Below are 16,972 nucleotides of genomic sequence, written 5' to 3'. Positions count from 1 at the left end.
TCAGACAGCAGAATCCACGTACAAAGAAGAGCCGCAAAGGATTCGAGAAATAAATGTACCATCATTATGTGCCTTCAGAAAATTAAATGTTAAATTAGTTAGATGCCAGCAACACCAAAATTATTTAAATATATGTAAAAACAGAGATACCATCCCTAAATTGCCTAAAAATTTTGCGACGGTAAACCACTTTTAGTTACAGCATTTCCGCGATTGGAAGTAGTACCTCTGGCCAAAGGGAAGCCAGTCGAAGTGGTAGAGGTGTGCCCTAAAAGTGTTGTCCAAATTAGGAAGAAACTTTATACAAACTGTACACTGACATTGTACTTACATTCATGTTACACATATTTTTTAATTTACTTCCTTTATGTACATACATTTGAAATTTTTTCATTTCATTCATACATTGGTAACCAGGAACAACAAAGACAATGGAGTAAACACATTATGACGTTAAAATTTAGATACCATTTTTTTATACTTCAGGGATTGTAATTTCTATATAATTTGTCCTGAAGAAGCCGATCTAATCGGCGAAACTAGTCGACACAATAAAACTTGCAGTTCACTAAAGTGTTGTTGTCAATCCAGCGGTATTTTATTTATTTATTTTTATTGACAACCCTGCATACCATCGGGTATCCTCTTTAGTGACTCTACCTTCACTTCACCACAAAGGTGTTGGTTGAGCAGCTTCTTATATAACAGAAAAGTTTAAAATATTCATTACTACATCGTGAGTAAGATTTTTTTTTTAAGTATTCCCCCCGGGTAAGTAAGTTCATACTCATTTTTTAATATAAAACTAAGAGTCACTTAGGTTTCAAATTATATAGTATTCACATGTTTGAGGTGTCAAGATGGACATTGTCAATTCTGAGTTAGTTCCGTTAGTTTTTCTCAGAATTGGATTGTTTCATATTTTTCATGTTGGAGCCGTTTATAGCCGACTACACGATATGGGTTTTTTAAGGCCGTACGGTTGTCTATAATGGCTTTCATCCACTTCATTTGAACTTTGGTGGATAGTAGTCTCATTGGCAATCAAACCACATCTCCTTATTTGTTTATAGAGGAAATTAGTCTGTAATTTTTATGACCACACATATAGGTTTTATCCTGTGTAAATGAGAACATCAGAGCTGTTGCTTACAAGTCTTGTGTCAGAACAAACAAACAGTTGGTTTTACTCCAGTGTATATATATAGTGCTTTCTTATAGGTTTTATGATCTCGTTAATTTATAACAGAACTGTTGTTTTTACATTATTAAGAAAAGTCTCTTATTAAGAATGTATCAGTGTATAGTGCTTTCTTTTAGGTTTTATGATCTCGTTAGTTTATTATAACAGAACTGTTGTTTTTACATTATTAAGAAAAGTCTCTTATTAAGAACGTATCAGTGTATAGTGCTTTCATTGGGGTTACGATGACTGATTTCGGAGGAATATGTTTTATTATGCTATCAAAAACTGTGTTTTAAAGTTATTATTAAAAATTTCTTTTTGAATACAACTATTTTCATACTATTTACCTGTATTATTGGCTCAAATGAATTGCTTTATTTTGGCGCAAATGAAATATGGTTTGTGGCGCAAATGAAAGATTATTTTGGTGCAAATGAAATGCCAATTGGCACAAAAGCAAAGCACCGTCCTATCTTGTAGTTCTTACCAAGTTTCAGGAAAATGTCACCATAGGCTATGTTACAGAAATCATCTAGGCCTATACTACTTTGAATTATAGGGATAAGATAAATTGAGGACCTTTTATCTTATGACTGCCATTGTTTTCAATCAGAGCTTATGGAACAAACATACATTAACTATATTAACCTTAGAATCAGATGTATCTACATAGTATGAACTAATGGCCTATCTCCTCTGATTGTATGTCATAATGATAATGCTTAGGCCACAGTTAACCGGTTTTTAATTACTGTGGCAGTAATATTGTTAATGATGTACCAATTTTTCTTTGTCATAGTACAACCTTCAACAAGAAGCAAAACCCTGTCCCACAAGTGTACTTTAATGCTAATCGAAATCCTTCATTAAAATCATAAACAAAAGGATAAGAATTAAAATGTTTTTATAATTCCTTTTATGTATCTTTGAACAAAAGATAAATAAATTATTGAATTTATATTGCCGACATGATTCATACGCCAAATGTTACCTCCCTTCGATGTGGGGCATTCAGAACAAACATAATCTCTATTGATTTGTGATGTGAGTACTTTTGTTTTTGTTCGAATCAGATGTATTATCATATAAAGCCCTGAAGTTATCAGTCTAGTATTAAGTTACTGTATTGCACATTTAAGAAAGCTTTATGCATTCTACTTACAATTCATATGTATATCCACATCTGAGGATTCATTGTTATTCAGGGGGTATTGTGTATTCATTATTATTCGTTAAATACCAATTTTTGTGGATTTCTTGGGTACAGGTTAACAACATGTTAAAATGTTCAATAAAGGACAAACTTTCTATATGCAAAACCACCAAAAAAAATATCCATGAAAATGAAAGTTTTTCTTATTCCGCAAAAATTGGTACCCACGAAAAATAAATGAATTGACAGTACTAATTTTGTGGGATTTTGTAGGTATAGGTAAACTATGAATTTGAGTGTTTAAAGAAATACAAATTTTCTAAAGGTTTGTACGCAGATTTTTGGCCAAACCACAAAATTAAATATCCACGAAATGAATGTTTTCTTTAATCAATGAAAAATTGGTATTCACAAAAATAAATGAATTCACAGTGGGTTATATTACTTTCATTCTCTATTGCATATCAATTAGCAACAAATTTTCAACATTTTGTGGATATAATTATGAGCTACCTACATAAAATTTTGACATTCAATACACATATTTCTGACATGTTAACTTATTTGTATATTTTGTTCCATTGACAAATTTTGTTGTGTACAGTTTCTCTGTATTGCTATAATTTATGCAAGAAAACACAAATATGGGTAAAAATTGTCCTTCAATATCTCCTATAGGAAGTGGATTTATGATTTTGGCCATGTTGACTTATCTTGTCCAGGTGATTACCTTTTATTTCAACAGTTTCTCTCTATCTACTATAGTTTAGGAAAAAAAGACAAAAAAAAAGGATGAAAATTGTCTTTCAAGGGCAATAACTACCTAAAGGAGTAACCTGACAATTTCTACTATGTTTTCCTTATTTGTAGATCTTTGTTATGCTGATCATTTCACCTTTTTATAGTATCACTTTATCAATTACAGTTTTAAAGATAATAGCCAGAATTGCAAAAAAAATGTCATTAAAGGGAAATAACTCCTTGAAGGAGTTGTACGACATTTTTGGTCAAAATGGACAGTAAGTAGTTCTTGTCATTCTGAAAATTGTTGTTGCAGTCATATTTTCTATATCTATAACAGTTTAAAAGACAATAGACAATACTTTCATTTTATACCCCCATCTTCTATTTTTAGCCTTGGCAGCCAAGTTGGGTAACAGGCTTGATCATCAGACACACTTTTAAACTAAATATCCAAAGGATGATTCTAGTCTAGTTTGGTTCTAATTGGCGAAGCATTTTTATTGAAGATTTTTCTAAAAGTTAATGGAGGCCGAGCAGTTTGGATAAGCACTGTAAAAGTACAGGCATTTTTATCTAAGCACTGGCTTTCTAATAATTTGTATTTCTAATAGATTTCATTTCCTTGTCCTTGGGTTGCAATCTGTTAATCTATACTCTTTATCTCCTTTTATACTCATTATTACTGTATAATATGACAAATGATGTGTATATTGAAGTTTATTTTTTTTGCTCCTATACTGTAATAAAGATTACATAATTGTGCACCATACTGTATTAATGTTGTAAGCCAAGTTAAAAAGGAAGGTCACACAAATCAATACATGTATGAGGGGCCTGATGGGTTATTTTCGTTCTTCGTGATCGGCGCATTTTCGCTATCGTGAACCGTTTTTCTACAGATTTTTTTTTTTATATATTCGTGATCCGTGATCATGGAAATTTATTTTCTGTGAATCGTGATTGACAAAAAAATCAACTCGTGAATCGTGATGAGACCCCCTCCATCAGGCCCCTCATGTATCTGCATGCAAATCCTATTACTCACATCAACAACACAATGTAAATTATACTAATACAAAATCTTCAGGTGTAAAAGATGTAAGATCCAATCCATGCAAGTATTAGCACAAATGCTGTAGCACATCTGCCAATGCACAAGTTCTATGAGGGAGACTTCCTCTTTTCTTTTAAAAATTTGAAAACTCCCCTTTGGACCTGTCACCTGTGAGGGAGTTGATAATCTCCCTCTTTGACAAAAAAATTCCCCCTATTTTTTAACCCCTTTCATCAATGAGTTGTTTTGATAGTATTTTTTTGTGTTGGATTTTCGCTACATTTAAAAACAATGTTTACTTGCATATTTAAAAAAACATCCTAGGTCATCAAGAATGTTGATCCATGTAAATTATATCCTTTATGCTGAAATATTAATATATTTCAAAATTTTCAATGAAAAAATGTTGTCAAGCATAATAAACCCCCTAAGTAGAGCTAGAAGAGGGTGTTCACAATTTGTAGCTCAAAATGGTTGGCAGGTAAGCTGTATTCAGTTAATATTAAATTATTTCATCTATATAATGAGGCAATTGTGAAACTCCCCAATTTCAATGATCAAAACTACAAGGTCATTTTTTCTTTCGCACATGTTCCAGTAAGGCAACCAACCGTCTTCTTTCTATTAAAATTGCAGCCAGGAATTCTGCAAAAAATTAATTTCAGGAGTCAAAGTGTTTAAGACAGCAAGTCATTACAACTTCTAAAAACACAACAGAAAACATCAACCCATGGCAACTCTTCAATATCAGAAAGGGGAGACAACTAACATAATAACTCCTCAATATCAGCCTAATAGACAACAACCAACTACAACTCCCGAAGATCACACTAGGGGGCAATAACCCATTACATCCACAATATAAGTCAGGGGAGACAACTAACATTACAACTCCCAAATATCAGCCTAAAAGAAAACAACCAACTACAACTCAACAATATCACACTAGGGGGCAATAACCCAAAACATCAACAATATCAGCATAGGGAACAACAACCAATTACAACTCCCCAAGATCACACTAGGGGGCAATAACCCAAAACATCAACAATATCAGCATAGGGAACAACAACCAATTACAACTCCCCAAGATCACACTAGGGGGCAATAACCCAAAACATCAACAATATCAGCATAGGGAACAACAACCAATTACAACTCCCCAAGATCACACTAGGGGGCAATAACCCAAAACATCAACAATATCAGTATAGGGAACAACAACCAATTACAACTCCCCAAGATCACACTAGGGGGCAATAACCCAAAACATCAACAATATCAGCATAGGGAACAACAACCAACTACAACTCCCGAAGATCACACTAGGGGGCAATAACCCATTACATCCACAATATAAGTCAGGGGAGACAACTAACATTACAACTCCCAAATATCAGCCTAAAAGAAAACAACCAACTACAACTCAACAATATCACATTAGGGGCAATAACCCAAAACATCATCAATATCATCATAGGGAACAACAACCAATTACAACTCCTCAATATAACATTAGGGGGCAATAACCCAAAACATCAACAATATCAGCATAGGGAACAACAACCAATTACAACTCCCCAATATCACACTAGGGGGTAATAACCCAAAACATCAACAATATCAGCATAAGGAACAACAACCAATTACAACTCCCCAATATCACACTAGGGGTAATAACCCAAAACATCAACAATATCAGCATAGGGAACAACAACCAATTACAACTCCTCAATATCACAGATGGGGCAATAACCCAAAACATCAACAATATCAGCATAGGGAACAACAACCAATTACAACTCCCCAATATCACACTAGGGGCAATAACCCAAAACATCAACAATATCAGCATAGGGAACAACAACCAATTACAACTCCCCAATATCACATTAGGGGGTAATAACCCAAAACATCAACAATATCAGCATAGGGAACAACAACCAATTACAACTCCCCAATATCACACTAGGGGCAATAACCCAAAAACATCAACAATATCAGCATAGGGAACAACAACCAATTACAACTCCCCAATATCACATTAGGGGGTAATAACCCAAAACATCAACAACATCAGCATAGGGAACAACAACCAATTACAACTCCTCAGTATCACAGTAGGGGTAATAACCCAAAACATCAACAATATCAGCATAGGGAACAACAACCAATTACAACTCCCCAATATCACACAAAGGGGCAATAACCTATTACATTCCCAATATCAGTCTAGGAAACAGCAACCAATTACAACTCCCCAAGATCACACTAGGGGGCAATAACCCAAAACATCAACACTATCAGCATAGGGAACAACAACCAATTACAACTCCCCAAGATCACACTAGGGGGCAATAACCCAAAACATCAACAATATCAGCATAGGGAACAACAACCAACTACAACTCCCCAAGATCACACTAGGGGGCAATAACCCAAAACATCAACAATATCAGTATAGGGAACAACAACCAATTACAACTCCCCAAGATCACACTAGGGGGCAATAACCCAAAACATCAACAATATCAGCATAGGGAACAACAACCAATTACAACTCCCCAAGATCACACTAGGGGGCAATAACCCAAAACATCAACAATATCAGCATAGGGAACAACAACCAACTACAACTCCCCAAGATCACACTAGGGGGCAATAACCCAAAACATCAACAATATCAGTATAGGGAACAACAACCAATTACAACTCCCCAAGATCACACTAGGGGGCAATAACCCAAAACATCAACAATATCAGCATAGGGAACAACAACCAACTACAACTCCCGAAGATCACACTAGGGGGCAATAACCCATTACATCCACAATATAAGTCAGGGGAGACAACTAACATTACAACTCCCAAATATCAGCCTAAAAGAAAACAACCAACTACAACTCAACAATATCACATTAGGGGCAATAACCCAAAACATCATCAATATCATCATAGGGAACAACAACCAATTACAACTCCTCAATATAACATTAGGGGGCAATAACCCAAAACATCAACAATATCAGCATAGGGAACAACAACCAATTACAACTCCCCAATATCACACTAGGGGGTAATAACCCAAAACATCAACAATATCAGCATAAGGAACAACAACCAATTACAACTCCCCAATATCACACTAGGGGTAATAACCCAAAACATCAACAATATCAGCATAGGGAACAACAACCAATTACAACTCCTCAATATCACAGATGGGGCAATAACCCAAAACATCAACAATATCAGCATAGGGAACAACAACCAATTACAACTCCCCAATATCACACTAGGGGCAATAACCCAAAACATCAACAATATCAGCATAGGGAACAACAACCAATTACAACTCCCCAATATCACATTAGGGGGTAATAACCCAAAACATCAACAATATCAGCATAGGGAACAACAACCAATTACAACTCCCCAATATCACACTAGGGGCAATAACCCAAAACATCAACAATATCAGCATAGGGAACAACAACCAATTACAACTCCCCAATATCACATTAGGGGGTAATAACCCAAAACATCAACAACATCAGCATAGGGAACAACAACCAATTACAACTCCTCAGTATCACAGTAGGGGTAATAACCCAAAACATCAACAATATCAGCATAGGGAACAACAACCAATTACAACTCCCCAATATCACACAAAGGGGCAATAACCTATTACATTCCCAATATCAGTCTAGGAAACAGCAACCAATTACCACCCCTTAATTTCACACAACGGGGCAATAACCCATCACATCCAAAATATCAGTCAGAGGAGACAACTAACATTAGAACTCCCCTTTATCAGCCGAAAGGACAAAAACCAATTACAACTCCCCAATATTGCACCAAGAGACAATAACCAATTACAGCCCCAATATTAGTCTGGGGTACAACAACCAATTTCAACTCCCAAATATCACATAACTGGGCAATAATCCATTAAATCCACAATATCAGTCTAAGGAATAACAACCAATTACAGATCCACAATATCATACTAGGGGCAATAACACATTACATGCACAATATCATACTAGGGACGATAACACATTACATGCACAATATCATTCTAGGGACAATAACACATTACATGCACAATATCAGTCTAGGGACAATAACCATTACAACTCCCCACTAAAAGAGACGACTAGATGTATTTGTATGACACAAATACCTGTAACAGCAGCATATAAGTGAACAAGGTCTATAATTCCATTAAAAGTCAGTCAACCAAGAAAAAAAAAATTGATCTGTAACTCATCAAATCATTTTTTTTTATCCAACCTTGTAGTTCTATAAAAAGTAAGTGAACACCCAATTTTATCATCAATTATGAAACTAAATACATGTACTTCAAATCAGGTCAATATAAACACTGGCAAGTATTACTTTAATAAATTATTTCCCTGATTCATTTAATTCTATCAAATCCAGTTCACACCGGATCATGATTTAATCTTTATACATTCATAAGCCCAATATCTGCAAATAAAATGAGGGTAAAAATCGTTACATTCTGTTGTTCTTAAATGATGGAATGATAGGCAACAGTAAAACTAAGATATAAAAATAAGGAGATGTGGTATGATTGCCAATGAGACAACTATCCACCCAAGTTAAAATGAAGTGGATGTAAGCAATTATAGGCAACCGTAAGACCTTCAACAATCAGAATAAAATGCTCCGCAGGGCGCAGCTTGATACGACCGCAGAGGTCGAACCCTGAACAGTTGGGGCAAGTATGGACACAACATTCAAGCTTGGTACAGCTTTGCATTTGGATTGTGATTAAATATTTGACACAGCATAGGTTTCTGACACAGAATGAATGTGGTCTAGTAACTTAAAATTTTTAAATTGGACATTCACCTATTATGGTCCAATATCCAAAATCTAAATACATGGTTAGATTCAGCATATCAAAGAACCCCAAGAATTCAATTTTTGATGAAATCAAACAAAGTTTAATTTTGGACCCTTTTGACCTCAATGTGGACAAAGTTGATAACGGGGCCCAAAAATCAAAAATCTAAATACATGGTTAGATTCAGCATATCAAAGAACCCCATATATTCAATTTTTGTTTAAATCAAACAAAGTTTAAGTTTGGACCCCGATTTGGACCAACTTGAAAACTGGGCCCATAATCAAAAATCTAAATACATGTTTAGATTCAGCATATCAAACAACCCTAAGAATTCAATTTTTGTTAAAATCAAACTAAGTTTAATTTTGGACCCTTTGGACCTTAATGTAGACCAATTTGAAAACGGAACCAAAAATTAAGAATCTAAATACACGGTTAGATTCGGCATATCAAACAACCCCAATAATTCAATTTTTGATAAAATCAAACAAAGTTTAATTTTGGACCCTTTGGACCTCAATGTAGACCAATTTAAAAACAGGGCCCAAAATCCAAAAACTAAATACACGGTTAGATTCAGCATATCAAAGAACCCCATATATTCAATTTTTGTTGAAATCAAAAAAAGTTTAATTTTGGACCCCAACTTGGACCAACTTGAAAACTGGGCCCATAATAAAAATCTAAACACATGTTTAGATTCAGCATATCAAATAACCCCAAGAATTCAATTTTTGTTAAAATCAAACTAAGTTTAATTTTGGACCCTTTGGACCTTAATGTAGACCAATTTAAAAAATAGGACCCAAAATTAAAAATCTAAAAACACAGTTAGATTTGGCATATCAAAGAACCCCAATAATTCAATTTTTGATGAAATCAAACAAAGTTTAATTTTGGACCCTTTTGACCGGGTCCCGGTAAAGTGAGAAACGGAACAGAAACGAAACAGAGCGAAACGAAACGAAACAGAGCGAAACAGAGCGAAACGAAACGAAACATGGCGAAACGAAACGAAACACGGCGAAACGAAACGAAACATGTAATTTGAGAAACGAAACACAACGAAACAGAACAAATTCTGTATTTTAAGGAACGGATTTTTTTTTTTTTTTCATTTTCGTCTATGAATGTGAGTGATGTCCTTTTCATATATTTTGTAAATTAAATAAAATGCATGTAATGTTTTTGATGTTCCAAAAGGTTACTTCTCTCCAACATTAATTACAACCCATCAAAGAATATTGAAGCGTGAGATCCGATGTTTTTTTGGCTTTATCTCCGCCGACAATAATAGATCAAAGACATTCACTCGACTCATTTGGTAAGCCTCATTTAGTTACTACTACTAGTAAGGGTCGAGTCGTTTGTAATGACTGTCCTGTATACAACAACGTGAAAAACTGTTCACATGCCGTGGCTGGAGCCGACTTTTTTGGGCGTTTTAGCTAAGTATATTGCATGGCGAAGCAAGGAAATAGTGGCCAATGCATTATCTGATATAATTTTTGAAGGGACTAGAGGTGGAAAGAAGAAGATTTCTAAGCCAAGACGCGGCGGAAGAGCCCCAGTACCAGCAACATCAGTCAGAGAGGAACCTTCTGTTCAACGAGCTCCCTTGGTTGTAGATACCAAATCATTAGCGGCAGTTGTTGATGATTTGGAAAAATTTGAGGAAGTTGAAAAAACAAAGTTTGAAATACTTTATCTTTTTCAAACAAAAGCAAGCATTTGCTATGGCTGTTCACGAAAGTTTGAACGAGACGAAGATAAAAACAGAATGATCATAAGGGTGTATTGTCAGCGCGAATACAAAGTATCAGGTGAAATGAAGAAAAAATGGCAGTTCGCATATTTTCACCTCAAGAAACCATGCGTAACAAACAAGTTTCCAGACTTCACGCTTACAGATATTGTCATCGCTAATGAATGCAAAGATATCATACCGGACACTTTATTAGTTAAACTGACATCACATGGGGTAAAGCTCTAAACTGTTTCCCGTTTTTATGTGACTATTAATATGAACAAAAGAGTTGTTTGTGTGATTTTTTTTTATTTTGTTGCAATACTTTGTTTGGTTCCATGATAATTAATTTGATGTAAATTCATTTTAAACTTCATGTAGTAAAAAGATGTGTAAATGTACATTGTTTTCCTTGTTTGACGAATCAAAAATGTAAACATTATCGCTGAAGACGATTGTGAGTGTAAGAGGAAAAGCCTTGGCACACAACAGTTTGGCCTGACGAAGGGAGTCCAAGGTTTTTGAAAGTACACAAGATTGTTACAATATATAGTTATTTCATCAATTTAGTAGTATCATTTTATACCCATTCAACTTCCTTATTTTATTGAACATTACTATCATCTCAAAAATATAACGGAATAAGAGTAATGTATGAACTGCCGATAGATGTTAATATATTCTTCTGATTGGACAAAAACACTGCAACAGTAAACGGTCAAGTTTGAATATTGCCTTCTCTAAAACTAAAATAAACAGACCAAAATATACCCACTCAATCTTTATTTTTTTTAATGTTAGGTGAAAGACAATGAGACAGCAACACATCAACACAAACCCTCGAAAGGCATCTAGAGTTTATAGTCAACAATAGACAAGCGTTTATTCATTATGTCAAGCTCTCAGACAAACCCATCCTGAGTCGAATAGTAACATGACTATAAACCGTTTCCTACTTTAATGACGAAACAGCAGCATACAACATTAAGAAGAAAAATGATACATATTGATATTCAGCATTAAGAATATAAACATTTATGTCATTCATCGTTTTCTTATTGTTAATGGCTGTTTAAATCAAACATGGAATACTATTCATCCATCAGTTATTATAACTCCATCTGTTTTCTGTTCAGATTCAGTGCGTCCTTTGGTATTTTTTTAGGCTACTACAATTGCAAAGCCGGATCTTGGTCTTCTTCGTTACCAACACCGAATATTCCATTCAACTTAGAAAAAATAACCCACCATTTACATGGGTATCATCGTGCATTAGTTGCAATTAATACACTTTTTTGTTTAATGCGAGACTTAGGTGCGTCAGCTATGCTAGAGTCTGTTCTAAAATTAAGGCTTCTTGTCACGTGCAACAATGAGGAAACATTGCAATTAGAATGGCCGTTACTGTGGATCGTCTGAATATACGCCTGAAACAAAATTGGCCATTCTTTCCTTAGTGATTAGGATTTTGATGCCACTACGGTAGTGGGGCATAATATTTTCTGATATGTGCTGCCGTCCGTCAGTCCGTCAGTCCGTCCGTCCAATACTAGGTTTATGTTGTTTGCTATCGTAGATTCAATAACAATGGAGTTGTGTCCACGTCAACTTGAAATTATACACATGTTCATTATAAAATGGTCTTTTTGAAATATTTGCCAAATTAGGAATTCAATGAGCATGAAAATTTGATATTTTAAGCAAGTCATACTGTCCTACGGATACATATACTTGTTGTTTTTTTTTCGTTTATACTTTTTTTTAAGTTGAAGAGATTTTTTTATTATGGCAGTCCATGCCATGACATTCTCCTTCTTTTATTTTGTTGCAAAGCAGATAAGACATGCATAAGATATTAACAGATGTGATCGAATGAAAAGTTATACGTACTAATAGTTCATAATATTATTAACGATAACAATGTGTGGGACTATAAAGAATAGACAAATATAAAGTGTAAGTATTGCGTTCTTTTCGTAGTTCAGCAATTAGTGGAATTAAGCCCATTATGTAATGTGTCTTCGAGATTAAATCAGATCTTCTGTAAAAAACAAATCAAGAGACAGATCCAGGCTTTAAGAAAAGGGGCGTAATTGTCCATATTGACGATCTTTAAGCAAACAGTTAGATGTTTTCGATCAAAAGGGCCTTCTAAACCCGCATTGATCTTAGGAAGATTTTCTATGGGTCGTTCCTTAAAATACAGAATTTGTTCCGTTTCGTTGTGTTTCGTTTCTCAAATTACATGTCTCGTTTCGTTTCGCCGTGTTTCGTTTCGTTTCGCCATGTTTCGTTTCGTTTCGCTCTGTTTCGTTTCGTTTCGCTCTGTTTCGTTTCTGTTCTGTTTCTCACTTTACCGGGACCCCTTTTGACCTCAATGTGGACAAAGTTGATTACGGGGCCCAAAAATCAAAAATCTAAATACATGGTTAGATTCAGCATATCAAACAACCCCAAGAATTCAATTTTTGTTAAAATCAAACTAAGTTTAATTTTGGACCCTTTGGACCTTAATGTAGACCAATTTGAAAACGGAACCAAAAATTAAGAATCTAAATACACGGTTAGATTCGGCATATCAAAGAACCCCAATAATTCAATTTTTGATAAAATCAAACAAAGTTTAATTTTGGACCCTTTAGACCTCAATGTGGACCAATTTAAAAACAGGGCCCAAAATCCAAAAACTAAATACACGGTTAGATTCAGCATATTAAAGAACCCCATGAATTCAACAATAAAACCCCATTGAAATTGGTCAAGAAATAAGCAATTTATACGAAGTATCTTCTTTTGCACTATACTGTGCAATTAAATATTTCTTGCTATTGCGCAATACTGTACAACTGACAATTTCTTGCTATTGCGCAATATTGTGCTATTGGATATTTCTTGCTATTGCTAAATACTGTGCAATTGAAGATTTCTTGCTATTGCGCAATACTGTGCAATTGAAGATTTCTTGCTATTGTGCAATACTGTGCAATTGAAAATTTCTTGCTATTGCACAATACCTATTACCGGTATATGATAATTTACACATCCTGTTTGGTGTGTATCTCCTACCATATCATTATTATTTGCTTTTAAATATAAATCAGAAATAACCAACTTAAAATGGAAAATTTTTAAAGAAAAAAAAAAGGAAAAAAAGGAAAAAATGAAAAAAAAAAAATCCCCCCCCCAAATTTGTTGAACCCCCTTATGATTCATCACCCCCAAACTCAATCCCAGCCTTCCCTTTGTGGTATGGTACCTTGCAGTACAATTTCAGAGAGATCCATACACTTGAACACAAGTTATTGTCTGGAAACTAGAAAAATGTGTTTTTTGGCCCCTTTTTGGCCCCAAATTCCTAAACGTTTAGGGCAATTACCCCCAAACTCAAACCCAGCTTTCCCTTTGTGATATGGAACCTTGTAGTACAATTTCAGAAAGATCCATACACTTACACACAAGTTATTGTCATGAAACTAGAAAAATGCTTGTTTTTTGCCCCTTTTTTGGCCCCTAATTCCTAAAATTTTGAGGCAATTACCCCCAAAATCAATCCCAGCATTCCTTTTGTGATATGGAACCTTGTGGTACAATGTCAGAGAGATCCATACACTAACACACAAGTTATGTCTGGAAGTTACAAAAATGCTTATTTTTGGCCCCTTTTTGGCCCCTAATTCCTTTACTGTTGGTACCATAACCCCCAAAATCAATCCCAACCTTCCTTTTGTGGTATTGAACCTTGTGGTAAAATTTCATAGAAATCCATTCACTTAAACTAAAGTTAGAGTGCGAAAACCAATGTGTCTTCGGACGACGCCGGACGACGCCAGACGACGACGATGACGACGCCAACGTCATACCAATATACGACAATATACGACCACAAAAAATTTTTTGCGGTCGTATAAAAACCCATACCAGGCTCCTGACTTGGTATAAGCCATGATCGTTAAAGCATGATTGTAAATCAATTCCTTGGTGTCAACATTGTAGTCTTGTAGATGACAGCCCTAACAAATCTCCAAATATAAGTTAATGGGATAAAATCTCCTTATCAATATAAATTCATATCTCGAAAGTCTTAACAATATCTGGTTTTCAAAGTCTTTGGACCAAATGGCCACCAATTCTGTCAGAATAACATATCTAAAATTCAAGTAAACTATTGTTTGGTTCATTAAAGTAATCAGAGAAAAAATTAAGACCTTGGAAACCACTCCTTATCTTTATGAACCTTGAACTTCAATGATTCAGCCTCATTTTGTACTAATACAAGTAACCCTGACCTTCATTATATATTGACATATTGTGAACAAATACATTTAAATTTAGCTCTAAAATCAATCAGAGCATTATTTGTCAGGCTGGATGAATTAATCCTTTTTACATCTTAAACAATACAATTCAATATAGACATAATATATATTTCTTTATATATAAATGTGTTTGTTCATGTGATGGGATTAAGATACACAAATCTTCAGTCATCAATTTGTAGGTATTAATGTCATGGATAAAGTAAAATCAAAGAACTGAAGTACTGAACATCGGATGACCGCAAGTTCTTGTGGATTGTCAAAAGCACTTGTCACAGAAAAAAAATCACATCTCTATACCTGAAACTGAGGTTAATGTACAGAGATATTTTTTTTCTGAGACAAGTTCATGCGTAGATGATGAATAAATGACAGGAAATTCAACCTCACCGTAATAACTATTATATTGTAGTCATACAAATCAGTATACACTGGTTTGTTGTTATATATCATATTGATATAACAGTTACATGTATATATAATTTTCATCCATTTGTATATCATTCTATTCTACTATTGTAATAAGAGTGCAGTGCAAGTGCATGGTGGACACTCTTCTGTAAAAATTCGATTTTTCTGAAAGATTGGATATGAGTAGGCATTCATATTTTCCCGCAAAAACAATCTTCCATGCAGAGTAACCGGTCCTTGCTGGGATTGTCGCAAAATGTTCATGAGATATTCTTCCGCATGCTTTACCATATCAATGATTTTTTACTTATATATATATATATATATATCTAACGACAAAACATTTTCATATTATTAATTTATGTTCTAAACAAAAATATTGTTATCATTATTCATTGAAGAGATGTATTTATAACAAACGATAAGGAATGTTATTTTGAACTCGTAAATATCTGCTTATTTATCATGTTTATAGATCGGTTACAAACCCAAAACGGAAGTTACGTAATGGAAATCTAGGCGATAGCAATACATCGGAATGCCCTCATGGTCATCGGCATGTAAAAATAAGGATGGTAACATACACTTATTTGTATTGCTAAGAAAACTGTAATCATTATATACTGTAAATTCAGAAATTATTGCGTGCATTTATTTTTGCAATTTTGTCATTTTAGACTAAAATGCGATTTTAATTTTTGCGAAATTCAGAAAAATCCTGTTTGCATTCATATAACAAATTTCAAAATGCGAGTTTTAATTATTGCGATTATAACCCTGTCGCATTTTTCGCAATAATAAAAACATCGCAATAATTTCTGAATTTACAGTACTAATTTTTGCAGAGATATTGAAATGAAGTTAAATGACCTAGTGATCACAGTTAGTTTTTATGTTATTCTGTTACACCATTGTCACAAGCTGAAGAAGATTGTGCACTCACAAATATGTCTAACCCCCCAACATTCTTTGTTTGCCTGTCCCAAGCCAAGATCCTGTCCATAGTTTCTTCCTGCCTTCATTGATTTATTAATTGAATGATTAGTGTTTAATGCCACTTTCAACACTATTGTGGTGGAGAGTTTTTATTGGAGGAAACCAGAGTGCCCGGAGAGAACCACTGATCTTCGGTAGGAAAATTGACAATCCTAGTCAATTAAGATTGGAGTCAAGTGCACCTGTCACATCAAGGATTGAACTCACAACCTCAGTGTTGACAGACTAGTAATACAGCAGTTCGACTATTTAGACCACTCAGCCACCGAGGCCACTGTCTTCTGTAATAAATTATTCTTTAATGTTATCAGCTTTAATCGACTGTAAGTTTTCTCTTTTGAATTGTTTCACATTTTGTTATGACAGGACCTTTTATAACCTACAATATGGTTTTGTTTATTGTAGAAGGCAGTACAATGACCTGTAGATGTCCACATCCTTTTCTGCGGTAGTCTTTGGTGAATAGTTATTTCATTGGCC

At 34.5% G+C, this 16,972-nt stretch overlaps 1 protein-coding gene across 7 annotated transcripts in view; it reads right to left on the bottom strand.

Moving 5' to 3' along the window:
• The window catches only part of LOC127729029 (uncharacterized), a 133,117-nt gene that overhangs the window by 86,528 nt on the left and 29,617 nt on the right, over nucleotides 1–16,972 (bottom strand). The gene's annotated exons all lie outside the window — the stretch shown is intronic.

The sequence above is a fragment of the Mytilus californianus genome, unplaced genomic scaffold (assembly GCF_021869535.1).
Source record: "Mytilus californianus isolate M0D057914Y unplaced genomic scaffold, xbMytCali1.0.p SCAF_2, whole genome shotgun sequence".
NCBI lineage: Eukaryota > Metazoa > Mollusca > Bivalvia > Mytilida > Mytilidae > Mytilus > Mytilus californianus.
The sequence above is the reverse complement of the archived record's forward strand: the minus strand, read 5'-3'. Positions and strand labels throughout refer to the sequence as shown.